Source organism: Protopterus annectens, chromosome 5.part1 (genome assembly GCF_019279795.1).
Source record: "Protopterus annectens isolate FY-2018-M chromosome 5.part1, PAN1.0, whole genome shotgun sequence".
NCBI classification, from domain to species: domain Eukaryota; kingdom Metazoa; phylum Chordata; order Ceratodontiformes; family Protopteridae; genus Protopterus; species Protopterus annectens.
This window is the reverse complement of record NC_056736.1, coordinates 664,039,401-664,056,063: the sequence shown is the minus strand read 5'-3', so window position 1 is coordinate 664,056,063 and position 16,663 is coordinate 664,039,401.

The window sequence follows — 16,663 nt, the reverse complement described above, 5'->3', positions numbered from 1 at the left end:
ACTTTTTGTTTGAATAAAAACCCTCAGACAAAACAAGCAAACAATCAAACAAAAAAAAAAAAAAAAACAGCCCCCAAACACCCTCATATGCCATTAATTATCACACAAATCTATGTGCATCTTCAAATAATAAAGTTTAAGCCTCCTAATAGAAACATTTGGGCCAAAGAGACAGCTGCTAACACAGTCCCTAGTTAACTTGAAATTTAAGCTATTCATGCTATGATGCATGACATTGTGCTTCTACATGCACTAATTGGTGTCTATTCTTTTTTATCTTTATTTCCCCTCCCCAGATGTGAAAAATACTTGCATGCTATCAGAAATCATTGAGAGTTGTATTTTCTTTTTTTGAGTACTCTATCTGTGCTTTTCTGTACATTTTTGTGAGGTTTCTGTGTTCTAGTCAGATCTATATTATAACATCGAAGTTGCAAAACTTCGAATGTTATAATATCGAACCAACTACATTGAAGGATGAAAATAGCAAAGCCCTGGAACATTGAATTCTTACCTAAGGCAAGATTTCAGTGGGCCGTTCATTGGCTTCGCTATTTCCTCCACTGTGGTGCGATAGTTACAGACCTTAGGGTTAGGGTGCGGGTTAAGGTAAGTGGATAGGTAGGAATGTATGTATGGTTTAGTGTAGGGTTAAAAGTAGGGTTTTGTTAATTGCATGTGTGTTTTAATTAGTTTGTTTGTGTATAGTTTCATACGGGTAAGTGTGCGAAAGTTACGGACCTTAAGGTTAGGATGCGAGTTAAGGTTAGTGGATAGGAATGTATGTACGGTTTAGTGTAGGGTTAGAAGAAGGGTTTTGTTAAGTATATGTGTGTGGTTTATTTATTTTGGTGTGCTTGTGTTGTGTGTATGTTTCTCGGAACAGCAAATTTTTTCCCTTAGATCTACTAGTTCTCTCCTCTCCTCTCCTCTCCTGCACTTTTACTAGCTTATTAGTCTAGCACTTTGCCAGACTTCTTGTAGCAATTATTGTAGCACACAAAAGTGCTACCAGCACTAAACGCTCTATAATGAAACAGATCCAGTGCTTATTATTAATGTTCACCCCTCCAGGCATGTCTAAAGGTCAGTTCCCTGTGCTTTCACCTATTAACCTGGTGAACTTGGGCATCCTGAAGCAATGTAGCAACTGTACACCGACAACCCTCTCCTCTTGCCTCCCAACACTCAAACTAGCAAGAAATACACTTATATATCCAAATGGGAAGCCATGGACTCTCCAGCCAAGACTGGAATAGCTAGTCAAGAGAAGAATGTCAACACTTGCACCACACCACATGGAACGCATAGACCTCCAGAACACACACCAGCACTGCCTTTACATAAAAACACAAATGACACACCCACTTTCGCAGGAGGCTCTCAGTAAAAATCTACTCAAACAGCAGAGACCGCCAAGGCAGAAATGCACTCGACCACCACAACACAACACTAATCACGAGTCACATAACTCTCTGATTGGGACTGATGTCCCACTCACTAGGTTGAATAAGGAGAAAGTAACAGTCAGCTGTCTGTCAGGTGCCAGGATCTGCCACATAACACATGCACTCAGGTCCCTCAACAACAGGTACAAATATGACTTAGTCATTGTACATGTGGGTGTGAATGACCTGAGACGTACCTCCCTGGACTACATGAAAAGAGACATGAAGGAGCTCTCAGATTATGTAGCCCAGGCAGGTATGATGCTAGCCCTGAACAGCATCCTACCATCACCCAGAATGATACCGCAGTACAAGCAGAAAATGATTGATTTCAACAATTTTCTAAGTTTCTGGTGTCATTCTAAGGGGATCCAGTATCTGTCTGCTTGGGATGACTTGAGCGACAGACCTTGATGCTTTGGCAGAGATGGCCTGCATCTGTCACCCCTGGGCTTCCGGATACTGGCCAAAGCTCTTGCCAGCCCTATAGTGCCTTTTTTAGGTGGTATTCCAAAGACCAAATTACTGTAACAGCTACAAACAAATGCAATCTGAGTGTTATGCTGCTCAAGTGCTAGAAGTCTAACTCTCAAAATGCACTCGCTCAAAGCAGTCTTTAAAATGGAGAACATCGACATTTGTGCTGTAACAGAGACCTGGTTCAAGGCAGCAAAAAACACCCCTACACTACCAGACTATAACTGTTTCCAAACCTTTCGGCCCCGGAACTTGGACCAAAGCTCCAAAGGCGGTATTGTTTCCATATACATAAAGGATGCACACACCTCCAGACTGGTAGCCCAACATAATGCATCAGAGATACTTCAAATGCAGCTAACATTGGGTAAGACTACAATTCAGGTCATAGGCTGCTATAGGTCCCCAACAATGTCCAAAGACTCACACTCCATGTTCCTAAGCACCTTGGAGAATATTATGGTCCAACCTAACACTGTCATACTGGGCAGCTTCAACTACCCCTCCATTAACTGGGAAAACTACTCATGTACCAATACACTTGTCCATCGTTTCCTGGAGTTCATTAATTCCAATGCCTGGACCAGCTCGTTCTTACCCCCACTAGAGGTAGCAACATCCTTGACCTGGTCATTATTAACATGGGTGACTGTTGCTCTACACCAATAGTCAGTTCCTCCCTAGTTAAATCTGACCACAAACTAATCAGTTTGGAAATCCACATCCCCCCCCACAAAGGTAACCACCATGATAAACTTCTCCAAAGCTAACTTTAGGCTGCTAAAAACAGAGGTGGCTAACTTCACGGCACCCTTGGAAATGGAGAATAGTTGCATGACCACCGAATCATACACCAATGCACTGTATGAACACATACATAAATGCATGGATCTCGCCATACCCAATAGAACTAAGATACTCTCCTCCAAAAAAAGGAAGCCAATCTGGTGATCCCCTGCCATAAACAAACTCTACAACAGAAGGAGGAAACTGATGCAGAATAAGGTGAAGTCCCAAGACTGGAAAAACTCCCTTATCAGCCTCAACAAAAAGTTAAGATCACTCATCAAATCCTCTAAAGCTATCTATGAAAACAGAATTGCAGCAGATAGTAAAGACAACCACAAGGCCTTCTATAGTTATGTTAAGAATCTCCACGGCAATACCCAGATTTGCTCTGAGCTACTGCACAATGCTACCTCCTATACTGAGCCAACAGATATTGCCAATATACTGACTGACAGATTCAGTGACAACTTTACCCCTACCCCCTAAAGGACCAATCACAATAGCTGTAGATTGCCAGGCACCCAGTATTACTGCTGCACAGGTTAAAACAGTACTGTCCAAGGCCAAGAATATAGCTTCTATGGGACCTGACAATATCCCTGGCTGTGTTCTACATGAACTACAGAATTAACTGGCACCTCACTTGTGTGCCCTGTTCAATCACAGCCTCACCTCAGGTTTTTTCCCTACCGAATGTTGCACTACTACAGTTATCCCTCTCCACAAAGGAGGAGCGACTACAGACCCTAGGAACTATCGCCCCATTAGCCTGATGAGTCTGATATGCAAAGCTATGGAACGCATCATCATGGGCCTAATAAAGGATATATGGAATCTCCAAACTCTGGATCCCACACAGTTTGGTTTTGTGAAGGGTAGATCATGCCTGCTCAACTTGGTTGACTTCTTTGAGTTAGCCACCAGAGCTGTGGATGAAGGCAAGGCAGTTCATACAGCCTACCTTGCTCTGGCCAAGGCCATCGATACCATTCCCCACTCAGGAATCATAGAAAAACTCAGTAAGCTAGGCATTAACCCCTATATCACTAGGTGGGTTGCAAACTGGCTCACAGATAGAACCCACAGTGTGAAAGTAGCTGACTCCAAGTCAGACTGCCAACTAGTCATGAGTGGAGTCCCACAGGGTTTGGCCCTGGGTCCTCTCCTGTTTGGTATCTACTCCTCTGAAGTCCAGGCCAACACAAAGGGACTCTGGCTGACAAAGTTCACAGATGATTGCAAGTTGGGAGCTATTATTAACTCCCCAAGTGATGTTGACATCCTACAGAATGGCCTCATTGAGACCAACGACTGGTGTCAGAACCGTGGCCTTAAGCTCAATGCCAAAAAATGTGTCATCATCCCCTTTGGGAAAAACCCAGTTTCCATAAATTACCACTTTGATGGTAGTCCACTGAACACAGAAGGCGTTATAAGAGATCTGGGAACACAGGTTGACAGCAACCTCTCTTTTCATCATCACATTGCCACTGTGGTCAGAAAGTCCTTCTATGTGGCACATCTCATTACTAAGGGGTTTGCATCCAGGAAGAAAGAGGTCATTGTCTCCCTCTACTCTTCCCTCATTAGGCCAGTCATCAAGTACAGTGCCCTATTTGGCATGTACCTCACTCGACACCTGCAACAACTGGAGAGGCCACAAAAGTGCCTCACAAAGGGGATCCTAGGCCTTAAACACCTGTCCTATATGGATAGACTCAAAAAACTCCAACTATTCTCTGTCTCATATCGCCTATTTAGAGGTGATCTCTGCTTGACTTACAAAGCCATGTCTGACCCAGCTCTGTTAGAAATGCTACATCTAAAGAAATCCCAATGCCTCCACACCACATGCTCCAGAGACCTCAACCTCATTACCACAATCAACAGAATGTACTGGTGGGACAGGTTCATGACACAGATACTGCCCATGCTATGGAATAGACTTCCCCATACATGTCAAACAGAGCACCTCACTGACCCTCTTCAAGAGAAATCTTGATGAGTGGATGGGAAATAGAAAATTCACCCCAGGGATCACTCCAGTGGCTCTACTTGACAGAAGCACTGGGAACTAAGGTCAGGTGGCAAAATGCCAGGGTAATCCTGTGGCTAGGCTTGTAAAGACCCTAGGGCCATCAGCCTAGTACACACCTATGAACCTATGAAGAAACCAGAGTTCTGCCTTTTATTGCTTATTATCATCTTGCCTCCATGGAATAGTAAGAGAAAAAAGATAAATTAAGTCTTCTGTTGTATCCTGAAAGGCAAGCTGAAGCATTTATTGCTAAGGGAAAACATTATATCCAGTATACTCATATTTCCTTGCTTCCACTTAAAATTTGTTATTAGATTAAGCCATGGGAATTAATCCAGGTATTCACCCATGCAAAAGTAAGAGAAACATATCACATCTACATATATTATGATCTGTGTACATCCAGGTCAATAAATCAAGATTCTAACCTATTAACTTAAACATGCTTTTGCCTAGCTTTACTTCTCTTTTTGAACTGTAATGCCTATATTTCTTAATGCCAAAAAAAAGAAATAATGAGAAGAGGAAGGAAAAGGCATCTCTTTACTTTAATAACTTTATTACATAAAAGAAGAACTAAAAATACTTTACTGGAAAATAATGCAATTTGTATTGTGAAACGTTTCATAGAAATACTGTTAAGAAAAAAATGTTTTACTTGCAGTTTCCTTTTCCTTCCTCCTCTCCTCCCCTCAGAGTTCTTCCTAACAATAATAGCATGAAGTGAGGCAAATGCCTTTCAGTTCCAGCCAAGTTTAATAAGTCAACAAAAACTTATACAGTCATATTTCACAAATGTGATTGATGCTTTGCAGTCTCACATTTATGTTGCAGCTCTTCCTGTTCTTCTCCATCTCCCAACTCCAGATTCCTGTTCATTTCCAAGGTGCTGCTGATTCTTCCAGTCAGCTCTTATGCTTTTCTATGCTTCTTAACCATTTTCCGTTGGAACAGTAGTCGAAAAAGTTTCACCGGCAAAGTCTTTCCATGTACTTTATTATCAGAAGAATGAGAAGCAGAGTCCCCTTCTGCTTGATGGCTCATTTTTTGTTGAACAAACTTTTGCATTTCCTCCTCAGCCTGTTCTGCATCAAAAATGACTTTGATCCCCCAGGAAAAATATTCTGAAGACAGCTGGATGCAGCATCTTGAATCTCACACCTACCTCTTGACATTCTATCATTACTGGAATACATTTGTTTCTCTTCTGCCTGATGTACAGTGAATAATCATTTTTCATAACCACTCTTCTGTCTCCAACTTTTAATACTTTGCCCTTTTGCCAGAGTTTTGTCAGGATCAACTCTTTCTGCTGGTAGGTTTGCATCTTTACTAATGAAGGTCTTGACTGCTTTCTCATGGCCATATGTGTAGCATACACACTGTGTGCCCTTTCAATTTACAGTTCCTACTGTGGAATACCAGTGCAGTTGCTTATTTATGCCTTCATAAAATTAATATACTCTGTTCCTTCTAGTTCTATGGTACAGCAGTAAATCTCAGATTTTCCCTACATGCTCTGCTCTCTAATTCTACCATTTATGAAACACTTTTCTTGAGCAGTCTCATACTCAATGTTTTCTTCATTATAACCTCTGATTTTTGCAGTTATCAGCTCATCTGAATATCTTTTTAAAGCTTCTTCCATTTTTTTCCAGTCTTTTGTTATTTGAGTCGATATACTCCTTCAGGGTTTCATTTATTTTAATCAACTCTGAGCTCATTTGACTTATGTTTTCCTCTAGATTACTGGAAGCCATCTGTTGCATCAAACCTAGAGCTTGAACTGCTTTTTGTTTTACAGCTGAAAGTTTATTAACGACCCCTGATGCTTGGGGCCAGATTCAAAAAAATTTGCTTTTGGTCTAAGAGACTTTCTCTAGTATAAGTTCTATATATTAAGCAGGCTTACATGGAAGTAAGTTATTATGCTGCGGTGGTGGTGCTGCGGTAGCGTTGTGGCCTCACAGTAAGACGTTGTCCTGTTCGATTCTCAGCGAAAGCGTCTTCTGTGTGGAGACATGCGTGAATGGTCGTACCTTCATTAGATGGTTGTGCGTCAGGCCTGGCAAGTCAGTACATAAATATCTACTGCCAATCATTAGCGGACCAGAGTTCCGCTGTGGCGACCCCTAACCGGGAAAAGCCGAAAGATACAACAACACGGAAGTAAGTTACTTACATTGAAAGTACATCTTTTGGAATTGGGGCAGGCTTACAACAGAGTAAGTTACGTACATTGACAGCAAATCTTTTGGAGTTGAGTCCCTTGTCAACTTAGATATTGAAGATACCAGGGAATACTGCTTGGTTAACTAAGAGCCTAAAAAAAAAAAAAAAAAAAACTGCACTCACTCCATTGCCCTTTGACTCTTTTTGCAGTGTTTTTTTTCACCTATAAATAACTGAAGCAACAAGTGGTACATAATTTATAGATGAAACTACATAATGTCATTACATTAGCATTACACAAGCAATAATGCCCGACAGGGTGTGTGTTAATGTGTAATTAATGCTTACCCAGGGGTGTTGTGAGGCCCACTGCTGCAGGCATCGGGCCTCTACACCCATGGAAGGGCATTAATTACACATTAACACACACCCTGGAGGCATTATTGTACTAAGAGAATGGGCTCTCTGTTAAGCTGTTGTTTTTACTTACTTATGTATTTTTTAAGTACTATTTTATTTTTTAATGTAGTTTTGATGTAAAATAGTTCCTCCACCTAATGTTTCATACAATGTTAATGGTGTTGGAGGAAGCATTTTCTATCCAAAATGCAACACTTTAAAAATCCAGGTATTTACTTTATATTTTTGGTTCCTTACTCCTAAAAGGTTTGATTTACTGTCAGTCATTGGAGACAGAAGTTACTAAATAATGACATACATTTGAGTTTCGAAGTTTTATTTCCTTCAGACAATGACATGCATTTGAGTTTCAGATTTCATATCCTTCAGAAAATACATGCTAAAAACATAAATCCTGTTCTTCTAGCAACTTTCAATCAATGTTTATAAAAGCAATATTTAAAATGTGTTCCTATTTCTTAGCATCCCCCTATTATGTCAGGCTTTGTCCAGATTTCTTGTGCTAAGAGGTTAGCAGGTATGTCTAAGAGGTGAAGATGTATGTAAAATTGCTGCTGCTGCCAGGCATCATTCTCTCACTCTGTCTCACACGCTAACAGGGATTGTTCAATAGCTTTGACACCACTCATACACTCTCTTTCTCTCTGTCTCTGTCTCTCTCTCTCTCACACACACACACACACACACACACACACACACAGTGTCTCAGCTTTCATGCATGCATTTACTCACACATGCAAAGAGAAACATGAACACACACACATCTGTTTCGCAGTAGCGATCGGTCTCTCTCTCTCTTACTCTCATACATGCATACACTCTCACACACATGCTTTATTTTCTTTTTTTTGTTTTACACTTGCTAAACAGTAGAAGCGCTGCTTAGCGAGTATAATATAATGGCTCGCTTGCTCTCACTTCACTGACATACACGTATACACTCGCACACACACACACACACACACACACACAGACACAGTTTTGTTTTTCATTTTTTTTCTTTTTAATATATTTTACACTTGCTAAACAGCAGAAGTGCTGCTTAGCGAGCATAAAATAATAAAAATGAAGAACCCCAAAAAGACAAAAGGCAGTGAAATAAAAACAATAATATTATTGCTTTTATTTCACTGCCTTTTGTCTTTTTGGGGTTCTTCATTTTGATTGTGCTTTTTTGTTATCTTCACTCGCTATTTGTTGGGACTGTTGTTTATTTGAGTGTAAAATAATGGCGGCTGTTCCGTTTTTCAGTCCAAGCTCCATGGCAGCTTAATATGCTGCTGTGAAGCAGTGGATTCATTTTTCAGCGGGCATTACTTGTACATTGATACCCTGCTGGAGGACGCTCATTCTCCGGTCGAGGTACTGATGTACAGTAAGCCCATTCTCTAACAAACAATAGACATTGTTAATAAACTGGGATGAAAATGTCATTACATAAATGCATATAAGTCTTACAAGATTTTCATGAAAGGATAGCAAGCATGCCATCACCTTTTATATTCTTGTATTAGGTTCATAGGTTCATAGGTTTATACTAGGCTATCTGCCCTAAGGCATTTATAAGCCTAGCCCAAATTTTTGTGGCTTACGCCACACCTTATATGAAAAAATACTGTGCCCATTAGTTTGTTGTGCCTCTGTCCAGCAGTGACACAGAGATGATTCCCGGGGTAAACCTACGATCTCCCATCCACAGGTCAAGATTTCTCTTGAACAGCGCCAGCAAGGTGCTCTGCCTCACATGGACCGGGATTTTATTCCACAGCATAGGGAGTCTCTGAGTGATAAATCTATCCCTCCAGCATGTCCTATTTATATCCGTGCTAAGGTTTAAGTCGCTTGCTCTAGTGGTTTTGGTGGATTTGGATTTTTTGAGGTGGAGCATGTCCATTAATTCCGGGTTGGACATGGCCTTGTGTGTCAGGCACATGTCACCTCTGAGCAGATGGTATGCGACTGAATAGAGCTGGAGTTTCTTCAATCTGGCAGCATATGACAGATTTTGGAGTCCCTTTATCCTTTTGGTGAGGAACTTTTGGGGTCTCTCCAATTGCTGCAGATGTTGGGTGAGATACATCCCAAATGGGGCATTGTACTCGATCATTGGTCTGATAAGTGAAGAGTACAGGGGAACAATGACCACACTAGATCTGGATGTGAATCCCTTCATGATCAGGTGGGCAATGTAGAAGGTCTTTCTAACCACTTTAGCAACGTGAGTGTCAAAAGAAAGGCCACTGTCAACCTGGGTCCCCAGGTCCCTGATAACCTCTTCTGTGCTTAGTGGATTGCCACCTATATGGTAGCTTGGGGTTACCTTGTTTTTCCCGAAGGGTATGACTATACATTTTTTGGTGTTTAACTTCAGGCCATGGCTCTGGCACCAGCTATCTGTTTCCGTGATTCCCTTCTGAAGGATATCCGTGTCCGATGCACTTTACACTATGGCGCCCAGTTTGCAGTCGTCTGCAAACTTTGTCAGCCAAAGTCCTCCCATGTTGGCCTGTACTTCTGAGAAGTAGATGCCGAACAATAGGGGGCCAAGGACCAAGCCCTGTGGGACACCACTTGTGACCGGCTTGGAGTCTGACATAGCGCCAGCAACTCTAACCCTGTGGGTTCTGTCCTTAAGCCAGTTTGCAACCCATCTTGTGACATATGGGTTTACATTTAAGCTGGTAAGTTTTTCTACAATGCCCGAGTGGGGTATTGTGTCGAAAGCCTTTGCAAGGTCAAGGTAGGCTGTATGGACTGCCTTTCCCTCATCAATGGCCTTGGTGACTGTTTCGAAGAAGTCGACCAAGTTCAAAAGGCATGATCTTCCCTTGACGAAGCCAAACTGGGTTGGGTCCAATGTCTGCAAGTCCCCTATATCTTTGTTTATGAGCTCCATTATAATCCTCTCCATAGCTTTGCAGACTAGACTTGTTAAGCTTATGCTTTTGGTGCTTGTAATGTGACTGTTTGCTGAAAAAAGTAATTAGAAATGTTTGCATACATACAGAAATTGTGTAAGCAAACACAATACACATGCAACTACATTCTCGAAATAATTAGGACAATCTGGTTTTATTTACTTGCCAGCTTCCAATGTAGAGTTCCAACCAGTGGCAGGAGGTCACATGGCTCTTCTACAAACAGAAACTTTTAAAATACTACCTAAAGGCAAAAACTGTAGTAGGACTCGCTATTAAAAAAGCATGCAGCAGCTATTACCATGTAGCAAGGAGGTGTAATTAATATAGTAATTGCACACAAAAAAGAATAGTTTTGAAAATGATTTGTATTCATATTTTCAAATGCAGCGCCTACTTTTTGGAATAACAGACACATGTAAAGTTACAAATATAGCTCTCCTTTGAGAGGTTCATGTCTACTATTTAATTTTTATAGAGCTGCAAATGTGTTGACAAGCATGCTTATTTCAGATCTGCAGTTAGCCCAGTGTTTGTCATGTGTACTATTTTCCACAAAACAAAGCAAATCAGCAATTTGCGTGAACATGCTTGTGTAGCAGTTGATGAGCTAATGATGTTGTATAATATCATAGATGCTTTTCTGATCTTTCTAAGTTGGTAGGGTGTTAAGGAGCAAATTCATATCAATAAGCAGGACTATATAACATAGAAATAAAGCTTTACTGGCAATACAAATGTCCTACAGTTTCATTTTGGCTATAGACGCAGCCACTGAGCTGTTCTTAAAAATGATATGAATCAGAATGAATATGATGTCCACTGATATAGCTAGACATTTCTAATGTATGCCATGGAATACAGCTTTTAGAATTTAAATAAAAAAAAAAATTGTGGTGTACTTAACTTGGTTTTATTTTATTACATTTTTGATTTAGTTATTTTTAGAATGTTTGTAGGTGCCTAAAATCTGTTTTTATTTTTTATTGCATTTTTGTTATTTTTGTATTTTGCTTGTTATTTTACTTAAGCTTGTAATTTTATTATTTTGTCCAGTACAAAAAAGCTATGCTGTCTAGAATAACACACTAACCAAAGATGGTGGAGAAAGATGGAAGTGTACACTTTGGTGGGAGACATCATTCTGGAAATGATAAACAGATTAGTGTACAACTCAAAGATATTGGATATCCCCATCATTTCTCTATCAGTATTGTGTGTGTTTTTCTTAGACACAGCATACAACGGGACTTTGTCACAGCGCAAAGCGGCGTGCCAATGATTTGAGTTTAGATAAATGAATAAAGTAAGCATGAAATGAACTTAACAATGAGTGTAAAAAGGAAGAATACGCATAGCAGGGTAATATAGTAGCTGTAGGTTAAGTGTTTACATTAGACTTGTGCTGCTGTAACCATCCATATAATTAAGACTGGATAAGAAGTTGAACCTTTCTAAGATATCAGCGTGACAACCAGCAGCATTTCTACATTCCTTTACACCACCTGTTATATTTTACTCATTTGCTATATTTTTATGAACTTCTCTCTTCTTAGCCATGTATGTGAGGCTTAATACTTAATGCCATTTTTTTGTGCTATCCTGATTTAACATTTGCTTGTTAAAGGCACTTTGCTAGTTGTTTGTTGCTGTAATTATTTGTGAATCATTTCCTTCTAGGTCACAGTAATAAAGGCTGCATATTTTGACATTTGTTTAAGTGTCTGTCCTACATGTTCAGTCAAGGAAGCTTGGATTGTAACACTTATTCTTTTCTTCAAGTGGATTTTCCAAAAATGGCTAAATTCTTTGGGATACCCAAAGTTCACAAAAATCAACATAAGCCCCCTTTTAGACCAATTGTTGCTGCTGGTTTCTTAAAAACTGAATCTATCTGTATCTTACTGGATCACATTCTTAACACAGTAGTACAAAAGTCAAAACACTACCTTTTGAGATTCCTGGCATTTGCTGGAGCTATTAAGCAATTTTACAAAAGTCGAAGAACAATTCTTTTTTGCCTCTTTGGATGTTGTTTCTCTCTATACCTGCATTAGACAAGAAATGGGAGTTGAGTTTGTCAGAGAATGTTTAACTTCTTTTGACAATGACAAAATTAACACCATTTGTTCATTACTAAATTTGGTGTTGGACAACAATTTTTCAGTTTTCTGGGCAATTACTATAAACAAACCTCTGGTGTTGCCATGGGGGCCAAGGTAGCCCCAGTTTTCACCAATCTAGTAATGGCATAGTGGGAGCACAAGTTTCTCAAATCTCACTCATTGTCTAATAATATGATTTTCTATTGTAGGTTTATTGATGACCTCTTATTTTTGTGAAAAGGCATCTATGAAGATTTCTCTAGATGTGTAAGCTATCTCAACATGAGTTTACAGTCAGTGGTTTTTGGCAAGACTGTCAATTATTTAGATATTGCCTTGTCTCTAAACACATCTAATAACTACTTTTCAAACAAAATCTGTAGGAAAGTGACATTTGTTATTCAATACTTGCACAACGACAGTTTACACCCTCTACATATAAAAAGAGGTGTAGTTAATTGAGTAGACTGAGTAGATTAACTATGGATAATACTGTCTTTCAGTATAAAACAATGAATTTAAGAACATTTTTTTATTGACCGGGGGTATGACCAGGATTGTCTGATGAAAATAGAAGAAGAGGTCTTATTGTTCAGACAGTACAAGGCTCAACCAATCATAAAAAGTCATTCTACCTTAACTGTATTGGCCATCAATGATAAAAGTGAATCCATGTTCTCCAGTAGTATTTCTTTTAGATGAGCCTTTCCTATCCCCATGTCTATAGAAGTGTCATCACAGACAATTGGAAAATAGTTTTAGGCAATACAGAGATGGCTATTGTGGTAGGTGACAAGCCTTCATCACCTATAAAAGACCATGTGATCTTACGTCTATCCTCAAAGGAGAAACAGTTTCCTGCTACACTGGATGTCAAACTTACAGCACATTTTAATGCGGTAGGTGCAAACAATGCAGATGCATCAGTAATTGTTCTTTGGTGAGGTTTAAACCTACTAGTAAAGAGAACTGGGCAAGAGGCAGATTCAGTTGTGTTTACTTATGTGGTCTATTTTGCTTCTTGTAAGTCTTGCCCTAGCTTCTACATTAGAAAAACTGTCAGGCATTTATGTAAAAGATTCTATGAACATATGCTTGTGATTTAAATGAAAGACTTTAACAATGCTGTGGCAAAACATGCTGCTATTTGCTTCAATTTTAAGAAATTCACATTTTTTAGAATCTGTTAGTATGGACAGTTTCACTGGAGATTATAAAACTCTGCTCGAATGCCATGAGACCACATGGCAAATCAGACTCAGAGCAGACCGTGCTCTTGGACTCAATGAAGCCATAAATATAAAATGCTTTTTCACAAATGCAGAAGCTTTGTTGAGTATGTTTTGATTGTAGTAGGAAGAGATTTTTGGATCTTTTATTTAAGTAATTAAAAAGTTTGTTTTTGTTTATTTTTTAAGATGCCTTTAAATTTTACACACAGACCCCCTGGGAAAACACCCACCAGGTTTTTTTGACAATGATTTTTTTGTTGTAACAATTGTTCTGTCTGCAAGCATATGGTGTGTTTTTTAAGTATATTAATGGGGTTAGAATTACCTCCAGAGGACTGTTCTGTTGTAATAATAGTGGGGTTATTTATGTCCTAAAATGTCTGTGCAACCTTTTTTATATAGGTAAAACAAAAATAATGTTTAGAATAAAAATGATAAAACACATTATGGACATTAAAAATCAAAAAACAGACAAAATTGTATCTTGTCATTTTTAAGCATAAACATAATGGGAACTTTTTATTACTACAGGGCAGTATTTTAGAACAAATTGATACTAAAGGGGAAGATGATGTTTTTCTTAAAGAACAACTTTTGTATAAATAGTCTGTTTTTATTTTAAAGTATAATACACTAATTCCTGCAGGTTTGAATGGGGAAGTCAATTGGAGATGTTTCATTTAATTGTATAATTGTGAAATTGAATAATTTTTGGATTGTATCTGTATATAAGAATTTAGTTTTGTGATGTATTTTATTACTCCTTGAAGGTCTTTGACCGAGGTGCGAGAGAGAGAGAGAAACATTTTCTTGTGGATATGTTCCAGTGGTTTTGTTTTGTTTTTGACAAACTGTTATTTTTGCATTTGCATAAGTACTTGCCATTTTTCTTATTTTTTAGCCATAGTGGTTCCTTAGTGGTTCTATGAATATTGGCTTTTTCTAGCCTTGAACCTGTCCACTCTGAGCTACTGAAAGGACTTTACTGACCCCCCACCTAGTTACACAACAATCATGCAGTGGAACTGGAAGCACCTGCCTATAGTGCATCAATCACATTAATTAGATGCCAGTAGTGACACTGTCTCATGATAACAATTATACATCCAAACAGGTACAGACCTCTGGACAGAGAGCTTGTCTGGTGACTTCAATGAGTCTCACCCCACAAAAAATATTCAGACGTTCGGAAAAAATCTTGTCCAGGAGGCAGAAATCATGCAACTTTGTTTACCATGACAAATTACATATAGCAGAGTAGTGTGGAGAATCCTGGCAATAGACTAATGACATGACAGCAGATCATGTAATTTGTTTACGTTTTGTTTGACTCTACCAAATGACATAGTTATAAAGCGGAATAAGGGGAGGATTTATAAGGTGTTTTTTTACATGTCAGAAACAGCAAGGTGTAGGCAGGAAGTGCTATGTCCTGTGTGTTCTATTCCCATTATTGCCCTCAGATTATTAATTAGTGCAGCATAAATAATATTGCTTAGATTTTTTTTTTTTTTGGTGTCTGTTTCTTCATGTTCACCTGTATGGTAAAAAGAGTTAAATATTTGTAGAACTTGTTCTCAGATACAGACTCCTTTCTTCCTTTCTTTCTGGGGTTTGTTAGATATATATTTAAAGCTTTATAAATGTATGTACACCTGTTTGCTAGTTAGATGCATATACACTTCTGTCTGCTGTAATATATGTAGGATAATATAGTCAGTTAAAAGCATACATTTCTGTTTGCTAGCATACATATATTAAAGGGTTAAACTGTTCTCAGCTACGGCATTCATTTATGAATGTAACATGAATGTTCAAGTTCTGATACAGCTTGCGAAAAATGCTGATAAGGATAAGCTGAATGTGCAGTGTCTGGAACAAGCTTCAAGGGAAACAGATAAGGACCCAGGTGCAAGAATCAACAGACTTCATAGACTATTACATAATTCACCTTAAAACAGAACACAAAGGAGCTTATTAACAGACATCAAGTGCGAGGGATATCAAAAGACTGTTTTCACACAGAAACATTCTCGAACAGGAAAGACTCCCTAAAAGTTTAATAGACTGTATGACATCAGGAAATACCAAAGTAATGACTTTGAGAGTTCCCAAAAGACTGCTTTCATAAGACTATATATATATATATATATATATATGTGAAATATGATCTGATTTCTTGTTAGGTCTGGGAGATCTGCACTGGAGACCATCTTTCATGCTGTATGAGAAGCAAACTTGAAGACATTAAAGCTGTAAAACTGTACAGTATTGTGCACGTCATCTGTTATATAGACAGGTTATTAAATACTGCGCAAGAAAGATAATAATATATGTGCACTAACCAGACTTTGTTTTTACAAGGCACTAACACACAAGCTGCAGTCAGCAGTATCAGTAAGACAATCAAGACTGTCATTCAATCATTTTAAATAACTTTTCAATGGTGAGCCTTGCTTGTATCTGAACACAGGGGGTGTGGTGCCTGTGCCTTGTATAAGGTCACTTCAGTAAAAGTGCAGTAACTAACATTTATTTACATAATAGAGTCTGGACTAGGAGCACTTCAATTTCCACAATTTGCAGCAGTACAGTTCCTCAGATGTCAGAATCCAGAGTAGGACTTCCGTGTAAGAGGTAAGCAGTGCCAAAAATTCTCCAGGTTGGTGAAAACTTCAGGTTCAAATCTACAACTGCCAGATTCATTTCACCAGCTTTTCAAGTAACTACAAAAGTTTTCCAACCATCTACGGTCATCAGAATTGGCCAGCTGAAGTTATCATGGACTTGGTAAGCAAATTTCTGTGGTTACATAAGAGCATGAATACTGGAAATCAGGCTAGTAAAAAATGTTAGTAAACACAGTATTAGTATTATTGTCAATTTTAGATAGACTACAGAAGTTGTATAAGCAGCATATTAGCAAATGTAAAAACATTATTAGGGCAAGTTGACAGGAAATATGTAAATGGATTACGTTTGATTGGTATCTTAAACAGAAACATGATTGGTATGACAGTAAATGTTTATTGTGCAAGTAATATGAAATTGCTTTCTGTGTGCA